The 19,306-nt window shown below is 36.3% G+C and overlaps 1 protein-coding gene and 1 pseudogene across 27 annotated transcripts in view; both read right to left on the bottom strand.

Moving 5' to 3' along the window:
- The window catches only part of LRRC7 (leucine rich repeat containing 7), a 597,290-nt gene that overhangs the window by 151,575 nt on the left and 426,409 nt on the right, over window positions 1–19,306 (bottom strand). The window lies entirely within an intron of this gene.
- On the bottom strand, window positions 5,770–6,922 carry LOC144577026 (acidic leucine-rich nuclear phosphoprotein 32 family member E pseudogene; annotated as a pseudogene). The gene has a single exon (XR_013520174.1). The product of XR_013520174.1 is annotated as an acidic leucine-rich nuclear phosphoprotein 32 family member E pseudogene (transcript).

Here is a 19,306-nt window from a genome sequence, read left to right as displayed (position 1 = left end):
TTCCCTGATCATTAGTGACACTGAGTATTTTTTCATGTTTGCTAGCCATTTGTATATCTTCTTTATAAAATTGTCTATTCATGTCCTCAGCCCACTTTTTGATGGGATTGTTTTTTTCTTGCTAATTAGTTTGAGTTTGTTGTAGATTCTGCATATTACTCCTTTGTCAGAGGTATAGATTGTGAAGATTTCCTCCATGGTTTATCTGTTTACTCTGCTGACTGTTCCTTTTGCCATGCAAGAGCTCCTTAGTTTAATCAAGTCCCAGCTACTTATCTTCGTTTTTATTGCATTTGCTTTTGGGTTCTTGGTTATGAAATCATTGCACAAGCCAATGTCTAGAAGGGTTTTTCCAATGTTGTCTGCTAGAATTTTTACAGTTTCAGGTCTTAAATTTAAGTCCTTGATCCATCTTGAGTTGATTTCTGTATTAGATGAGAGATGAGGATCCAGTTTCATTCTCCTAAATGTGGCTTGCCAATTATCACAGCACTATTTGATGTTGAATAGAGTGTCCTTTCTCCACTTTATGTTTTTGTTTGCTTTGTCAAAGATCGGTTGGCAGTTTAAGTATTAGGATTTATTTCTGAGTTCTCTATTCTGTTCCACTGGTATATGTGCCGATTTTTATGCCAGTACCATTCGGTTTTGGCGAGTAGTATGGCCTTATAGTTTGAAATCAGGTAGTGTGATGCCTCCAGATTTGACCTTTTTGCTTAGTTTTGCTTTGGGTATGTGGGCTCTTTCTTGGTTCCATATGAATTTTAGGATTGTTTTTTCTAATACTATGAAGAATGATGGTGGTATTTTGATGGGAATTGCACTAAATTTGTAGATTGCTTTTGTCAGTATGGCTTTTTCACAATATTGATTCCACCCATCCATGAGCATAAAATGTGTTTCCATTTGTTTGTGTCATCTATGATTTCTTTCAGCAGTGGTTTGTAGTTTTCCTTGTAGAGGTCTTTCACCTCCTTGGTTAGGTACACTCCTAAGCTTTTAATGTTTTTTGCAGCTATTGTAAAGGGGTTTGAGTTCTTGATGTGATCCTCTGCTTGGTTGTTGTTGGTATATAGAAGAGCTACTGATTTGTATACATTAATTTTGTGTCTGGAAATTTTGCTAAATTCTTTTATCAGTTCTAGGAGCTTTCTGGAGGAGTCTTTGGGGTTTTCTAGATAAACAATCATATCATCAGCAAACAGCCACAGTTTGACTTCCTCTTTACCAATTTGGATACCCTGTATTTATTTCTTTTGTCTGTTTGCTCTGGCTAGGACTTCCAGTGCTATGCTGAAGAGGAATGGTGAGAGTGGGCATCCTCATCTTGTTCCAGTTCTCAGAGGGGATGCTTTCAACTTTTCTCTATTCTGTATTATGTTGGCTATGGGTTTGTCATAGATGGCTTTTATTACATTGAGGTATGTCCTTGTATGTCAGTTTTGCTGAGTTTTAATCACAAAGGGATACTGAATTTGTTGAATGCTTTTTTGACATCTATTGAGATAATCATGTGATTTTTGTTTTTGATTCTGTTTATGTGGTGCATCACATTTGTTGACTTGTGTATGTTAAACCATCCCTGCACCCCTGGTATAAAACCTACTTGATCATGGAGGATTATCTTTTTGATATGTTGTTGAATTCAGTTAGCTAGTATTTTGTTAAGGATTTTAGCATCTGTGTTCATCAGAGATATTCATTTGTAGTTTTCTTTTTTTTTGATATGTCCTTTCCTGATTTTGGTATTAGGGTGATACTGGCTTCATACAATGATTTAGGGAGAGTTCCCTCTTTATCTTGATGAATAGTGTCAGTAGAATTGCTACCAATTCTTCTTTGAATATCAGGTAGAATTCTGCTTTGAATCTGTCTTGTCCTGGACTTTTTTTTTTTTGGTTGGTAATTCTTTTGTTAACATTTTAAACTTGCTGCTTGTTATTGGTCTGTTCAGAGTATCTAATTCTTTCTGATTTAAGCTAGGAAGGTTATATCTTCCCAGGAATTTAAGCATCTCCTCTAGATGTTCTAGTTTACATGCATAAAGGTGTTCGTAATAGCCTTGAAGAATCTTTGGTATTTCCGTGATGTCAGTGGTAATAGCTCCCATTTTATTTCAAATTGAGCTTATCTGGATGTTCTCTCTCCTTTTCTTGGTTAATCTTGCTAATGGTCTCTCAATTTTATTTGATTCTGTTTATGTGGTTCTTTTCAAAGAACCAGCTTTTTGTTTTAGTTGTCTTTTTTATTATTTTATTTCCATTTTATTTAGTTCTGCTCTGATCTCAGTCATTTCCTTTCTTCTGCTAGGTTTGGGTTTGGTTTGTTCTTATTTCTCTAGTTCCTTGAGGTGTGACTTTAGATTGTCTGTTTGTGCTCCTTCAGACTTTTTGATGTAGGTGTTTAGGGCTATGAACTATCCTCTTAGTACTGCCTTTGCTGTATGTCAGAGGTTTTGATAGGCTGCAATCACTATTGTCATTAAGTTTGAAGGATTTTTAAATTTCCGTCTTGATTTCATTTTTGACCCAATGATCATTCAAAGGCTGGTTATTTAGTTTCGATGTATTTGCATGGTTTTGACGATTCCTTTTGCAGTTGATTTCCAATTTAATTCCACTGTGGTCTGAAAGACAGCTTGATATAATTTCAATTTCATCGAATGTATTAAGGCTCATTTTGTGGCCTATCATATGGTCTATCCTGGAGAAAGTTCCAGGTGCTGTTGAATAGAATGTATATTCTGTGGTTGGTGGGTGGAATGCCATCTAAATATCTGTTAAGTCTATTTGTTCTAGGATATAGTTTAAATCCATTTTTTCTTTGTTGATTTTCTGTCTTGATGACCCATGTATTGCTGTCAGTGGAATATCAAAGACCCCCCACAATTATTATGTTGCTATCTATCTTTTCTTAGGTCTAGCAGTAATTGTTTTATAAGTTTGGGAGCTCCAGTGTTAGGTGAGTATGTATTTAGGATTGTGATATTTTCCTGTTGGACAAGGCCTTTTATTATTATATAATGCCCCTCTCTGTCTTTATTAACTGCCGTTGCTTTAAAGTTTGTTTTGTCTAATGTAAGAAGCTATTGCTGTTTGCATTTGGTGTCCATTTGCATGGAATGTCTTTTGCCATCCCTTTACCTTAAATTTATGGACTCCTTATGTGTTAGGTTTGTCTCTTGAAGGCAGCACATATTTTGTTGGTGAATTATTATCCATTCTACCATTCTGTATCTTTTAAGTGGAGCATTTAGACCATTTGCGTTTAATGTTAGTATTGAGATGTGAGGTTCTAGTCCATTAATCTTGCTATTAGTCAATTAATCATATTTGTTTTATACGTCCTGTGTGATTTATGCTTTAAAGAGGTTCAGTTTTGATGTGTTTCCATGAGTTAAGATTTAGAGCTCCTTTAGCAGTTCTTTTTTGTTGTTGTTTTGTTTTGTTTTTAACACAACAAAACATGGCTTTATTCAAAACACAGTTGCACAAAAGTATTAACTTCAAAGTTTTAAAGGAGATTCTTGAGGAACTTGACACACTATATACATACTGCCATACAAAGAGCATTAAAATAGGACCACAAACTTCTACAAAATATAAAACCCACCCTTACTTACTTGCATGAAAATACCACCCACAAAGCTAAGTAAGTCTTAAAAGTTACCTGGAGGCTCTAAGTGTTGTTTTCAAACCAAAGTACTGTAATTTTGATTGCACAGTAAGATGATTGATAAGAAAGTTAATATATAGATTTCATTTTAAAAATAAGTATTTTTGTAATCTGGCATAGTATGTAATGAGAATTGTTAAGAACTGTAACAGGGCATTTCAATTTTTAAAAGCAGAAGAAAACTGTTAGTTTTTTGGAGATTCCTCACTACACTTATTCCAAGTGTTTTATTTCAGTCAGTTGTGCAGCTTTTTTAGTTTCTCCACAGTAACATCATAATTTTTTTTTTTTGAGATGGCATTTCGCTGTTGTTACCCAGGCTGGAGTGCAATGGCATGATCTTGGCTCACCGCAATCTCTGCCTCCTGGGTTCAGGCAATTCTCCTGCCTCAGCCTCCTGAGTAGCTGGGATTACAGGCATGCGCCACCATGCCCAGCTAATTTTTTGTATTTTTAGTAGAGACGGGGTTTCACCATGTTGACCAGGATGGTCTCTATCTCTTGACCTCGTGATTCACCTGCCTCGGCCTCCCAAAGTGCTGGGATTACAGGCGTGAGCCACCGCGCCCAGCCACAACATCATAATTTTTATGTTTAAACATCAAGTCACACATTTTACATTGTAGAAGCAGTAGCAGCAGTACTATACTCAGTATTTAAATATGTCCCAGGTACAGAAGCATAACTTCAATCAATCTGCCAACACTAACTTTTTAAAAACTTACAAATATTCAAAACAAAGGGAAAAAATTTAGATAGTCAAGATTTAAAAGCCATTGCCTTGAACATTCAGCTGCCATAGCAAAAGGGGAGATACACTTGTCAATTTGTTATGTTTTATTTAGTAGCCATGTAAGAAAACACACACTCACATCCCAAATATTTTTCTACTTATAATGGACATACACTTGAAAACAAATCTTAATTTTAATGTCAATTTAGTTTTAAATATTTTTCAACTGCTTAATATATTCCAATTAAATGCTATTCTTTTATCTGGTAATGCTTTAAAACTGTAGGAATTAAAGGTTCTGCTCAGAAAAATTAGGAATACTTTGCAGAGTGGTATCCAAAACATTTGAGGAGCCAACTTTAAAATTTGACTTTAATGTCTTATTATCAACAGGCTGTTGATTATCAACAGGCAATTGTTCTGACTTTTGAGGAACATTAATACTGCTTCCAAAACCACCCCCTGCTTTTCTTTCTTCATCCTACTAATATACTCTTAGATGTTGTCGACCAAGAAACATTTATGGTAAGCAGAGCTTACTGCATAAAACTGTGTTGATAATATATTCTTAGGTCAGAAAATAGTCAATTTCTTTCACTTCACTTATATAAACCCAGACAGGACTGAAAGGTAGTTGAGGTATAAGACTAAAAGTTTTCCTGGGTATTCACAAGTTTCCCAACTTTCTTTTGAGAGAGCAGAAGGGAAGAGAATCAAGAAGGGGAGGTGATTATAAAGAAATTGCTAAGAAGAAAAAGAATGCACACCTAAAACACAATAAAATAAACCACCATCGGCATGTCATGATTTGCAGCCTGATGAAAGGGTTCACCTGCATGTCTCTGGACTTAGTATAAGCGATTTTTCCTTCAAAAATAAAATCAGTCCTTCAAAGATGAAATTATCAGTCACCATGAAATCCATGAACTATGTTACTGAATAGAACCTCCACAAAACCTGTGAACGATGTCGCTGAATAGAACTTTTACTATTCTGCTTCTACTTTCCAAGTTACTTGTGACAGAAAAGCAACCAAACACTCTTACTCAAAAAAAAGGTAACTGCCTTCAAACTAAAGATCCCTGGATTACCTCTTAAAAATAACCAACTTACCACTCAAGAGACTATTGTCATTTCATATTACAGCAAACTGTAATTTCAGTTAATATATATATAAGGAATGAAATCCATCAAACTACAACTGTGTAAAAGTGATGTTTTAATTATGAGCCAAAAATGCCTAATACAGTAAGCTTGAATTTTAAAAATGAAAAGTCTAAATAAATTGCTAGGGAATTCGACAATGATAGTTAATGAAAATTTTTCTCTACATAAAATATAATCATTAACAGACTAGTTCTTATTTGGAATGATAAGGCAAAAATAGCAAAACCACACTTTTCCTATAAAAAGTTACACATTATCTTCTGTTATGTGAAACAAAGACGTGATCACTGTATCGCACACTCAGAAATATTAGAGAATCTGGTCTTAGAATGATCTAGTCATTTTCTTCCTTTCCATCATCTTCAGCATCTCGTTTCCTCTTCTCCCCTCGAAGACTTTCTTCTTCTTTTTCCTCTTCTTCTCCTTCTTCAACATTGTCATCATCATCTTCTTCATCCTGAATTTCTTCTTTCATTAAGTATGAGAGACCTACTTCCTCTTCTCCCTCTCCCAACTCTGAACCTGCTTCATCTTCATCTTTCTCCTCATCCTCATCCTCCTCTTCCTCTTCTTCCTCCTCTTCCTCATATCCTTCAGGTGGACCAGCTTCATTTTCCTCTTCCTCATCATCTTCATCATCCTCCTCTTTAGAGTCTGGTGCTTCATTATCCTCCTGATCAAATCCATCTAAGTATGTGATTTGCTGCAGCAGTTCAAAAATACTTTCTCTCTAATCTTCCCGGTTTGTGATTTCACAGTTAAACAGGTCAAGACTTTTTAAATTTTTAAGATTTTGCAGAGCTTCTACTGTATTGAGATCTTTTATTTTGTTTCCATTCAGATTGAGGTAGGTAAGATTTGGACATTTCTCTGCCAGGACTTCCAATCCTCCAGAAATTATATTGTCACTAAGCTCCAATTTTCGAAGTTTATTTAAGCTGGGAAGCTGGGCCAGTGAACTTAGTTCCACATTAGCCATACTCAGAAATTCTAGTTCTTTGAAAGTATCATTCAGGCCTTCAATTTCCCCATTAACACACAGGCAGTTAAAAAGGACTAACTCTGTCACCTCCTCCGGGGCTCTGTTCCTTAACTCCAGGTTAATCTTCTTCTTCATCTTCATGTCCTCCTCTTGCTCTTCAGCTACTACTCTCCTTCCTTTCCCTTTCCTGACTTTCCCACCATCCCCAACCCATAATTTTTAGGATTCAGAAATGAATGAAAAGGAATGCAAATATAAACGCCCACTACCACCAGATAGGTGTGGGGGAGAAAGAAGAGAATAGCAAATGGAATCCAAGAGTTGGGACTCTAACTCAGCTGCCCCCACCTCCTTGTCCACACACTAGCACGCACACACATGCATGCATGCATGCACACACATACACACACCCCCACAGTTCCTTCCCCTTCAATGGCTGCTCAGATACTGAGCCTCCATGACACGGCACTGCCAACCCCCTCAGCAGTTCTTTTATTGCTGGCTTGATAGTGGCAAATTCTCTCAGCATTTGTTTGTCTGGAAAAGACTGTATCTTTCCTTCATTTATGAAGCTTAGTTTTGCTGGGTACAAAACTCTTGTCTGATAATTGTTTTGTTTGAAGAGGCTAAAAGATAGGGCCCCAGTCCTTTCTAGCTTGCAGGGTTTCTGCCGAGAAATATGCTGTTAATCTGATGGGTTTTCCTTTGTAGGTGACCTGGTGATTTTGCCTCACAGCTCTTAAGATTCTTTCCTTTGTCATAACTTTAGATAACCTGATAACAGGTTATCTAAAGATCTAAAGATCATCACCTGCCTGGGTGATGATCTTTTTGTGACGAATTTCTCAGATGTTCTTTGAGCTTCTTGTGTTTGAATGTCTAGTTCTCTAGCAAGGCTACGGAAGTTTTCTTCAATTATTTCCCCACATATATTTTCCAAACTTTTACGTTTCTCTTCTTTTTTTACTGATTATTCTTAGGTTTGGTCATTTACCATAATCCAAGACTTCTTGATGTCTTTGTTCATATTTTCTTATTCTTTTTCTTTGTCTTTGTTGGATTGGGTTAACTTGAAAACTTTGTCTTTGAGCTCTGAAGTTCTTTCTTCTGCTTGTTCAATTCTATTGCTGAGACTTTCCCGAGGGTTTTGCATTTCTATAAGTGCATCCATTGTTTCCTGAAGTTTTGATTGTTTTTCATTGCTGTCTATTTCACTGAATATTTCTCCCCTCATTTCTTGTATCATTTTTTGATTTCCTTACATTGAGCTTCACCTTTCTCTGGTGCCTCCCTGATTAGCTTAATAACTAACCTTCTGAATTATTTTTCAGGTAAATCAGGGATTTCATCTTGGTTTGGATCCATTGCTGGTGAGCTACTGTGATTTTGGGGGGGTGTTAAAAAAACCTTGTTTTGTCATATTACCAGAGTTGGTTTCCTTTTCATTTGGTTAGGCTCTGTTGAAGGGAAAGTCTAAGACTCAAGGCTGTTCAGTTCCTTTTGATCTACAGGGTGTTTCCTAGATGTAATACTCTCCCCCTTTTCCTAGAGATATGGATTCCTGAGAGCTGTGCTGTAGTGATTATTATCTCACTTCTGGATCCAGCCACCCAGCAAGTCTACCAAGCTCTGGGCTGGGACTGGGAGTTATCTGTACAGAGTCCTGTTATATGAATATCTATGGGTCTCTCTGGATACTGGCACCTGCTCTGGTAGAGGTGGCAGGTGGTAAAATGGACTCTGTGAGGGTCCTGAGCTTTGGTTATTTATAATCAACCACCAATCAATATAATAAACAGTACTATTTTTTTGCAGTTTGGTGTCCTGCTAGGAGATGGCACTTTAAAAAGATTATCAGCTGTGGTAGTATGAGGAGAAACAGGTGTTGGGTGGGGCCCTAGAACTACCAAGAGTATATGCCCTTTGTCTTTATTTATCATGGTGTGTAGAGAAGGACAATTAGGTGGGAGCAAGGCTAGGCATGTCTGAGCTCAGACTTTATTTGGGCAGGTCTTGCTGTGTCTGCTATGAAGGACGAGGGTGAGGGCCTCAGGTCAATGGAGTTATGTTCCCAGGAGGATTATGGCTGCCTCTACTGTGTCATGTACGTTGTCAGGGAAGTGGGGGGAAAACAACAGTTACAGGCCTCCCACAGTTCCCATGCAATTCAAAGGGCTGGTCTCACTCCCACTGTGCCCCTTCCAACAGTACAGTCTCTTTCCAGGCAGTGGGCCAGCAGAGCTGAGAACTTGCCTCTGGCTACCTGCCTCCCAGCTGCAAAAGTAAGCAGGGTTTTTTCCTTCTTCCCCAACTTATGGAGTCTGCACACTGATTCACACCCTCCCCTGAGTTCTGGCCAGGAGACTTCTCAATCAGTTCAAATTGTTATAAAGTTCAATTAGAGGTTTCCTTTTCCCTGTGACCTTTACTCAGTGCCTCTGGCCTGAGGATCCTTAAGCAGCCCTGCTTAAGGATCCCTGTGAGGTCAAGCAGAAATTGCTTCCTATGGGACCCAATGACTTTACAGGGATTTCCCCACTGTTTCCTCTAACCCTGTATTTTTCTTGGCTCTCTAAATGGACTCAGCTCCATGTAAGGTCAGAATGTTCCTCCATAATCTAGACCTTTAAGCTCCCTGGTGTGTGTGTGTGTGTTCAGGAGTGGAGGATCTCCCTTTCCCATTTCCACAGTTTGGGCACTCACTGTATTTGAGTGCCCTTCTTTCAGAAGGTCTGGGGATTCTTCTGGCTTTCCTAATTTATTTCTGCCTGTTTATTTGACTACATGAATTACTATTATTCTTCCAATTTGGATGATAGAGTTTGATTGTATATATTTTTATACCTATGAGGTTAAGATGAAATGAGGTTAAGAGAAATGTTACTTATGAAAAAAATAATCTGCCATTTATCTAATTTTGTCAAAGTAAAACTAGTAAAATATAAGAGAACTTTATTTATTTATTTATTTGTTTGCTTGTTTGAGATGGAGTCTCACTCTGTCACCAGGCTGGAGTGCAGTGGCGTGATCTCAGCTCACTGCACCCTCTGCCTCCTTCTGTCTTAGCCTCCTGAGTAGCTGGGATTACAGGTGCGTACCACCACTACCAGCTAATTTTTGTGTTTTTAGTAGAGATGGGGTTTCACCATGTGGCCAAGATGGTCTCAATCTCTTAACCTCATGATCTGCCTACTCCAGCCTCCCAAAGTGCTGGGATTACAGGTGTGAGCCACTGTGCCCAGCCAAGAGACCTTTAAATTTTAAACTTGTATGAGATTACATGGTAGACACTGTAATTTAAAAAAACTTGTTACTCCCAGAAGCAATATACAACTGGAAGGCAACAGAATGAAACCTGTTTTACAATTAAAATTCTAATCTGAATTAATGAAGGTGAAGGTTTTCTCAAATTAATAAATGCAAATTAGCTAATAAAATTTTTAAAGCTATATTCTCTAACCAAAGTGACATAATTATGATATTTTATTGAGATATTCCAGTTATTAAATTTTTTTCTAAATTTTGAGATCATCAATATTTCAGGGTATAACTTATAATTTCTTTTTAATTTTACTCTTTAATAACATTTAGAGTTTGCAACCCACCAAAGAAGCTTGACTTCATTTTAAGAAACTTTCTTCCATTTATATTTACGTCTTTTATTTAACAATACACTTGGTTTATTACTGGCCCTTTAGTTCTCACAAGTGGGAAATCTTTTATTCATGAATTTCATAGAAACTGGTTGAAGTTGTTTCTGATACACGAAATTAAATAACTAAAATTGTTCACCTCTTGATGACAAGCCTACTTGTACATTCTCTCAATAGTAATGTACTACATGCCTTGAGACTGTTTAGCTTCTTCAGTTAATTTCTTTGGTGATGAAAAGGTTAGCACCATGGGGTCTGAGCCTATTTTCAGTTTACATTAATTTTAAGTTTTTCAAATTTATTTCAGAAGCCTATCCCCACCAAAGTGTTCATAAATTTTTACAACTTCAAAAAAAATTTTCATTACTCAAATTTGGGTGATATTTTAGAAAAAATATTTTTATATTTTAATAATTATTGAATGAATAAGCAGATATTCCTATTGACAATTCATGATAAAATGCACTGCTAAAAAGATGTGATTGATTTATAATTAATTAAAACACTTTAAGCAATAAGCCCTTATGAATATTTTAATAGAATATGAGCATAATATATTCCATTTAAATACTCAGAGGATTGTATTAATGGCCCAGAGGAGAAATCTACAGATGACACGATGTTTGGAGAGAATGACAATACATGAAATGACAAAATTAGTATCCAAGATGATCTGAAATGTTGGAAGACTGGATAGGTCAAACAAAATGAAGTTTAATAGGGACTAATACAATGTCCTGCCATATGTTTCCTAAACCAATCTCAGAAGTCAGCAGAAGCAAAAGTACATGTGAACAAGATTGGGGATTTAAGTCAAGAGTAAGCTGAGGATTCATTAACACATTTGTTTATAACTGAAGTCATTCAGTCAAGAATTACTACCTACTCCATACAAGGAAGGCCTCATAACTGTGTCTGAGAATATAATTCAGACTGACAGGACTATCTTCAAGTCTTTTCTCTCAATGTCTTGTTCTATATGCAGCTAGTATTCCACATATGAGTTATAACATTTTGTTCTCATCTGGATGCCCAGGTATAAAGGTGTCTGCATCAAATCAGAGTATCTGGAAACCATGCCATAAGAGAAACAGCAAGTGATTCAACTGCTTAGACTGAAGAATGGACTATGTAGGTGTCAAAAACACTCTTCTTTGAATATGTGAGGGTTGGGGTAAGAAAGTGGAGCTAGGCTTGCCTCTCTTTATCCCCAGTTCAGAACTAGAAACAATGAGGAAAGTTGCAGGAAGTTAAGTGTAAGTGAGTATCAAACGAACAATGACTTTCTTTCTTCTAATTAGATCTGCCTAAAATGAAATAATCTAATTTACTTCGAGAAATAGTGACTCATCTATCAATGAACATATAAGATTCTAAAAGCTATAAACAGAGTAAAACAATAACAACAAAATAATCTAACTTCTATTGGGTACTTAATATAGTAGGGCACTTTTCTAGGTGTTTTTATGTAGATTATTCTCATGTAATCTTCACAACTGTCCAATGACAGTGGTAGTGTCACAGGACAGCAAGTATGCATAATGATTAAGAGCATGGTCTCAGGAGCTGGACTGAGTTCAGATCTAGACTTTGTCACTTACTTGCTTTGTGACTTATCTTGGCTAAGGTTCCTCATCTGTAATAGGTGAATGACAGTAGTATAGCCCACATAGGAGGGTACTCAGGATTAACTGTGTTAAGGCATTTAAAGTTCTTAGAACAGTGACTGGTTCTAAGTGTCAGTGCCCAATGCTCAATGGGCATTAGCTACTATCTCTATTTTACAGAGACTTAGGCATAAAAAAACAAATGAATGTGCCCAAAGTCATAGAGCTAACACATGGGGAGGGCAAGAGCCTGATCTTCGTTTTGTAAAATATGAAAAGGTTCACAAGTAAAGGAGAATTTGGGGGAAAAATTATAAGTGGTTCACACCTAGCATGAGGTTACTTAGGCAAGAGGCCTTAGAATGAAGGCAGCATAGGAGGAGATCAGATGCTAAAGACAGACTTTAATTCCTTCAGTGATTTTATTCAGTTAATGTTTATTAAGGGCCCAGCACGTACTGGGTAGTGGAGAAACAGCGAACAAAATAGACAAACCGTCATGGATATTACATTCTGGTATTTTATGTTTCCTGGTGGGCTGGGTTCTACAAAATGCTAACAAGTGGACAAAGGAAGCAATTCAGGTTTCATGATCTGCACTTTAATGCATTACCCTCCACCTATTCTGCAAACTTTGATGACCTTGCCTGAATCTAAATTTAAGAGTAAAGACCTTGTAACACATGCACTCTAATCTTATAATTTAAACTGGTCTTATTTTCTTTCTCCAAAAAACTGTGGCTACTACCTTCCTCCATCTTCTATCTACACTGCAGGCTGTCAGCCATTTCAGTAAAATTATTCCTGCTTGAAACAGTCTTTGTATTCCAAAGAATACAAAGCCCCCATTAGGCCTTTGCCATATCATACAAAACTTCTCTTATTTGACCCTTGCTTCCTCCTTAGACTCTTCTTTCACTATACCCTCTAGCCTTGAGGAAAACCCAACTGTCTGCAGTTCATAAAGGCATCACCCTTGGTCTTGCAATTTGGTCTTTGTCAATGTTTTCTTTCTTTCTTTCTTTCTTTCTTTCTTTCTTTCTTTCTTTCTTTCTTTCTTTCTTTCTTTCTTTCTTTTTTTTAACTTTTAAGTTCAGGGTTACGTGTGCAGGATGTGCAAAGATTGTTATATAGGTAAATATGTGTAATGGGCATTTGTTGTACAGATCATTTCATCACCTGGTATTAAGCTTAGTATCCATTGGTTATTTTCCCTCCTCCCATCCTCCGTCCTCCAGTAGGCCCCATCGTGTGTTGTTTTCCTCTATGTGTCCATGTGTTCTCATTATTTAGCTCCCACTTAAAAGTGAGAATATATGGTATTTAGTTTCCTCTTTCTGTGTTAGTTTGAAAAAGATAATGGCATTCAGCTCCATCCATGTTCCTGCAAAGACACGATCTCATTCTTTTTTATGGCTGCATAATATTCCTTGATATATATGCACTACATTTTCTTTATCCAATCTCTCATTGATGGGCATATAGGTTGATAACCTGTCTTTGCTATTGTGAACAGTGCTGCAATGAACATACATGTGTATACATCTTTATAATAGAACAATTTATATTCCTTTGGGTATATACCTAGTAATGGGATTGCTGGTTCAAATGGTAGTTCTATCTTTAGGTCTTTGAGGAATTGTCACACTACCTTCCACAATGGTTGAACTGATTTATACTTCCATCAACAGTGTATAAGTGATCATTTTTCTCCATAACCTCACCGGATCTGTTGTTTTTTGACTTTTAAATAATAGCCATTCTAACTGGTGGGGTAATGTGGTATCTCACTGTGGTTTTGGTTTGCATTTCTTTAATGAGCAGTGATGTTGAGCTTTTTTATTTTTCATATAATTCTTGGGTGCATCTATGTCTTCTTTTGAGATGTGTCTGTTCATGTCCTTTGCCCACTTTTTAATGGGTTGTTTTTTTTTCTTGTAAATTTTAGTTCCTTATAGATGCTGGATATTAGATTTTTGTCAGATGCATAGCTTGCAAAATTTTTCTCCCATTCTGTAGGTTGTCTTTGTAGTTTGTTGATAGTTTCTTTTGCTGTGCATAAGCACTTTCATTTAATTAGATCCTATTTGCTAATTTTTGCTTTAGTTGCAATTGCTTTTGGCATCTTTATCATGAAATCTTTGCCCATGCCTATGTCTTCAATAGTACTACCTAGGTTTTCTTCTAGGGCTTTTTATGGTTTGGGGTTTTACATTTACATCTTTAATTGATCTTGAGTTAATTTATGTATATTGTATAAGGAAGGGTTCCAGTTTCAACTTTCTGCATATGGCTAGCCAGTTATCCCAGCACCATTTATTCAACATGGAATTCTTTTCTCATTGCTTGCTTTTGTCAGGTTTGTTGAAGATTGGATAATTGTAGGTGTGTGGTCTTATTTCTGGGTTTTCTATTCTGTTCCATTGGTCTATGTGTCTGCTCTTGTATCAGTACCATGCTGTTTTGGTTACTGTAGCAAGCCTGTAGTATAGTTTAAAGTCAGGTAGCATGATATGCCTCCAGTTTTGTTTTTATTTTTTTATTTTTTTGCCTAGGGTTGCCTTGGCTATTTGGGCTCTTTTTTGGTTCCACATGAATTTAAATAGTTTTTTTCTAGTTCTGCAAAGAATGTCAATGGTAATTTAATGGGAAGAGTATTGAATCTATAAGTGGCTTTGGGCAGCATGGCCATTTTAGTGATATTGAGTCTTCCTATCCATGAACATGGAATGTTTTTCCATTTGTTTGTGTCATGTCTGATTTCTCTGTGCAGTGGTTTGTAGTTTAACTTGTAAAGATCATTCACTTCCCTTGTTAGCTGAATTCCTAGATGTTTTTTTCTTCTTATGTCAATTGTGAATGGGAACTCATTTGTAATTTGATTCTCAGCTTGACTATTGCTGGTAGATAGAAAAGCTAGTGATTTTTGCACATTGATTTTATATCCTGAGACTTTGCTGAAGTTGCTTATCAACTTAAGAAGTTTTTGGGCTGAGATGATGGAGTTTTCTAGATATAGGATCATGTCATCTGCAAACAGGGATAGTTTGACTTCCTCCCTTCCTATTTGAATGCCCATTATTTCTTTCTCTTGCCTGATTGCCCTGGCCAGAACTTTGAACATTATGTTGAATAAGAGTGGTGAGAGAGGGTGTTCTTGTCTTGTGCCAGTTTTTAAGGTGACTGCTTCCAGCTTTTGCCCATTCAGTATGATATTGGCTGTGGTTTTGTCATATATGGCTCTTATTATTTTGAGGTATTGTCCTTGAGTACCTAGTTTATTGAGAGTATTTTTTTTTAACATAAAGAGATGTTGAATTTTACTGAAGGCTTTTTCTGCATTAAGATAATCATACGGTTTTTGTCTTTAGTTCTGTTTATGTGATGAATCCATTTATTGTTTGCATACCAGAAACTCTGGGACACTGCTAAAGCAGTGTTAAAAGGGTAATTTATAGTCGTGAATGCTCTCATCAAAAAGCTAGAAAGATCTCAAGTTAACAACCTAACATCAGAACTGAAAGAACTAGATAACTAAGAGCAAACAAGCCCCAAAACTAACAGAAGTCAAGAAATAACAAAAACCAGAGCCAAACTGAAGGAGAGATACAAAGGAAAAAGCATTAGAAGATTGACAAATACAGGAGCCATTTTTTGGAAAAACTTAATAAAACAGATAGACTTCTAGCTAGACTAATAAAGAAGAAAAGAGAGAAGAATCAAATAGACATAATAAAAAATGATAAGGGGAGTATTGCCACTGTCCCCACAGAAATACAAACAACCATCAGAAATTATAAACACTTCTGTGCACATAAACTAGAAAATCTAGAAGAAATAGATAAATTCCTGGACTTATACACCTCCTCCACCCCCCACAAGACTGAACCAGGAAGAAATTGAATTCCTGAACAGACCAATAATGAATTCTGAAATTGAGGCAGTAATAGCCTCCAACCTCTAAAATCCAGGACCAGATGGATTCACAGCTGAATTCTCCCAGATATACAAAGAAGAGCTGGCATCATTTCTACTAAAACTATCCCAAAAAAATAAAAAAAGAAGGGCTCCTTCCTAACTCATTCTATGAGGCTAGCATTATCTTGATACCAAAACCTGGCAGAACACAACAACAACAAAAACTTCAGGCCAATATCCTTGAACATTGATGCAAAAATCCTCAACAAAATACTGAAAAACTGAATCCAGCAGTGCATCAAAAAGCTTGTCCACCACAATCAAGTAGCCTTCATCCCCAGGATGCAATGGTGGTTCAACATAAACAAATGTTGTTTTCGAAGTCCGTTCACCTGATCCCTGATTGGGTTAGGTATCCTTCTTTCCGTGTTAGTATCCCTACTGTAGCACTTTGCATATTTATACTGAGCTCCTTGAAGCAGGGAACGGAATCTTGTCCATCTTTGTGTCTCCAACTCCTTCCAAGGTAACTTGTACATGCTACTGCTCCAAGAATTCCACTAAATTGAACAAAATAAACAATCTATGTTCATAACCAATCTCTTCTTCTCCATCTCAGTAACCTGTTCCAAAGATAACACTTAGACTTTGTCATCACAATGATCTATATTACCTTTGAAATCACAATTGCAAAGATACCACTGGCTGATTGTCATTTCTTATAGTTTCAGTTAACTTCTTACAGTATCCTAGAATTCCTCTGCAACAGTTATTATTGATGTATCACTGATATGCTAAATTTACCTTGTCTCTATTTACCTATCTTTTCCTCTTTCCTAAGCTGAGATTCATTAACAGTCCATCGTTATAAACAATTTCTTGCAAATATCACTTAGCAAACTGTTTTTTTTTGATGTTACATTTACCTAGTTGAACTTAATATTGGTCGAATCCAACATTCTGCCTTTTCTACAAATGCGCAAAGATGTTGGAGAAAAATCACAATTTGGCTGACTGCTTTAACTTTAAATTCAAGACAAATACCTGAAATGAGGATTGAATAATGCTTGCAACTTTACTACTTTTCCCCAAGTTGCTTTCCAACTCTCTGAGAGTGTTTCATAATTTTTCAATCTTGTCAAAAGTATCCTCTTTTTACCACAGCTCATCACTTCCCCTATTATTTATTGAAACAAACACAAACAACCATAGGTAGATTTACTCCAAAGGTAACAAAGCTTTATCTTCAGGCTCTTCATATGCATAGCTAGAGAATTTGCAAGGGAATATATTTTAAAGACAATTGGTTAAGACTGCTGTATTTTGCTGCATACACTCTCCCTTCATCATACTTCCTCTGGCACACTGTGGCATATTTAGGATCTGGCTTGTTTGAAGTTGAATTGGGGATACAATTTGTGTGAATTTAGAGCAATACATTTATGCGTTTTGCGGTCACTTCAGTAGTTTTCTTTCACTATCTACCTCTGGCTCTCCCAAATTTGTTTCTTCCTGTCCATTTGATCTCTGGATCTCTTCTTACCTTTACAGGAACTCTAGGACTGGAGTTACTTCCTACACACTTTCAACCTTTGCCTCTACCAGGTCACCTTCAGCAGCACACAAACATGCTTTAGTTTCTTCCATGATTAAAAGAATCCTATTTTTTATAGATGCTATAGCTCCTTCCAACTACTTCCCTATTTTTTTTTTTTGAGACGGAGTTTCGCTGTCGTCACCCAGACTGGAGTGCAATGGCACGATCTCGGCTCTCCGCAACCTCCGCCTCCTGGGTTCAAGCAATTCTCCTGCCTCAGCTTCCCGAGTAGCTGGGACTACACGTGTGCACCAGCATGCCCAGCTAATTTTGGTATTTTTAGTAGAGACGGGGTTTCACCTTGTTGGCCAGGACGGTCTCGATCTCTTGACCTTGTGATCCACCCATCTCGGCTTCCCAAAGTGCTGGGATTATAGGCATGAGCCACCGTGCCCGGCCGCCACTACTTCCCTATTTGTTTGCTCTTTTTTCCCACAGGATCACAATACAAATAATGTTCCCACTCTTTGCCTTTGCTTCCTTAACTCTCATTCACACTTCAATCCACTCTGATAGGGCACTGAAAACTGCTCTTGTGGAAGTCTTTATGACTTCCATTTTGGAGCTAGGATCCCTGAAATACAGCTACATAAGTCAGATTTAGTATTTAGATAGTAAAGTCAGCCAATAAAGGATATATGGCACATTAGAGAAGAAAAATCAATTTTAAATGTCTAATTTCTAAGCTTCATTAAAATCCAATTGATTAAAGGAAATTTTATGGCTGTAAATATTTTTAAGATATAGAGAAAATCTGGAGTTGCCAATGTAATTTTTTTAGAATCATTAGATGATATATAGGTGTTCATTAACATAAATTTTAATTATAATAAATTATATAGTTTCTACAGTATATCTATTTTCTCTATCTCTTATTAATGTTGAAATGTTGGAAATACATATATGTATTTTTTTAATAGAATGCACCACATTCTATTATTATACATTCCTATGAGCTAAGCTTTGAAAATATCCAAAAATGTTTTATTTCTTCTGGAGTAGATAAATGGTTTTTCCAATTTAGATAGTTTAATGGAAAACAAATAAGGTCATTATTTTTTGTTGGCAAACCAATAACCTGAAATTTCTTTTTATTGATAATTCTATAACTATTGCGAGATTTTAAAGTAGAATTTGCATCTCTGAATCTCCAGTACTTAGCTGTGTGCCTGTTGCAAAAAATGTTGGCAATAACCTTTGAGGGTCATAAAGATGTACTGCAAAACTGAAATACCTTCTGAACTGGAAAAGACTACATCTGTTCAGTATGATTTCAATGTTATTCAAACTTTGAATTCTTTTAAAGTTGGTAATCAATATCTTATATGGAATCATTCATTCTCTACTAAACTACATAATGCCCAATTACCTGAACAGAAAATAAAAGAAAATTATATCACAAATCTGTTAAACAGTGAACATTTCATAAAATGAAAGGTTAAGCTGTCAAGTGTGCATGCATTATCTTTTCTGCCTGAAAGTCAATAAATGATAAGGTAGGTAGTCTGCTTTTTATGTCAGTACCTTACATTTGTTCAATGAAAGTTAGAATATGTATTAAAAAAATCATAAGTCTTTCCAGGTAAAGATCATTTAGTTGTGTGTTTGGTAGAAATAGCTAATTAGAGGCAGGCAATGAGTTTTTTTGTCATGACTAATGCATTGGTTCCAAAGTTATCCTGTCTTCAATTGGTAGTAGACAGAATATGCTAAACTGAGTCATCACCTAACCTGTACCTAGTGGATACCCAGTGAATGCTTAATAAATATATGTTAAATGGAAAAAGATTAGTGTCATCAGTAGAAATCTTTAATTTTGCTGTGCTCTAATTTACCCATTACAGAAGTAGGAATGCTTATATTTTTCCTACTTGACTTCACTGCATAGTAATGTTAGGTAGATCAATAAAATTTCATGTGTTATACAACACGGGCTTTTAAACTGCATTTTGAAAAAATGCAAAATTTTAAAAC

Source organism: Callithrix jacchus, chromosome 7, assembly GCF_049354715.1.
Source record: "Callithrix jacchus isolate 240 chromosome 7, calJac240_pri, whole genome shotgun sequence".
Taxonomy (NCBI): Eukaryota; Metazoa; Chordata; class Mammalia; order Primates; family Cebidae; genus Callithrix; species Callithrix jacchus.
This window is presented reverse-complemented; position numbering and strand designations above follow the sequence as displayed.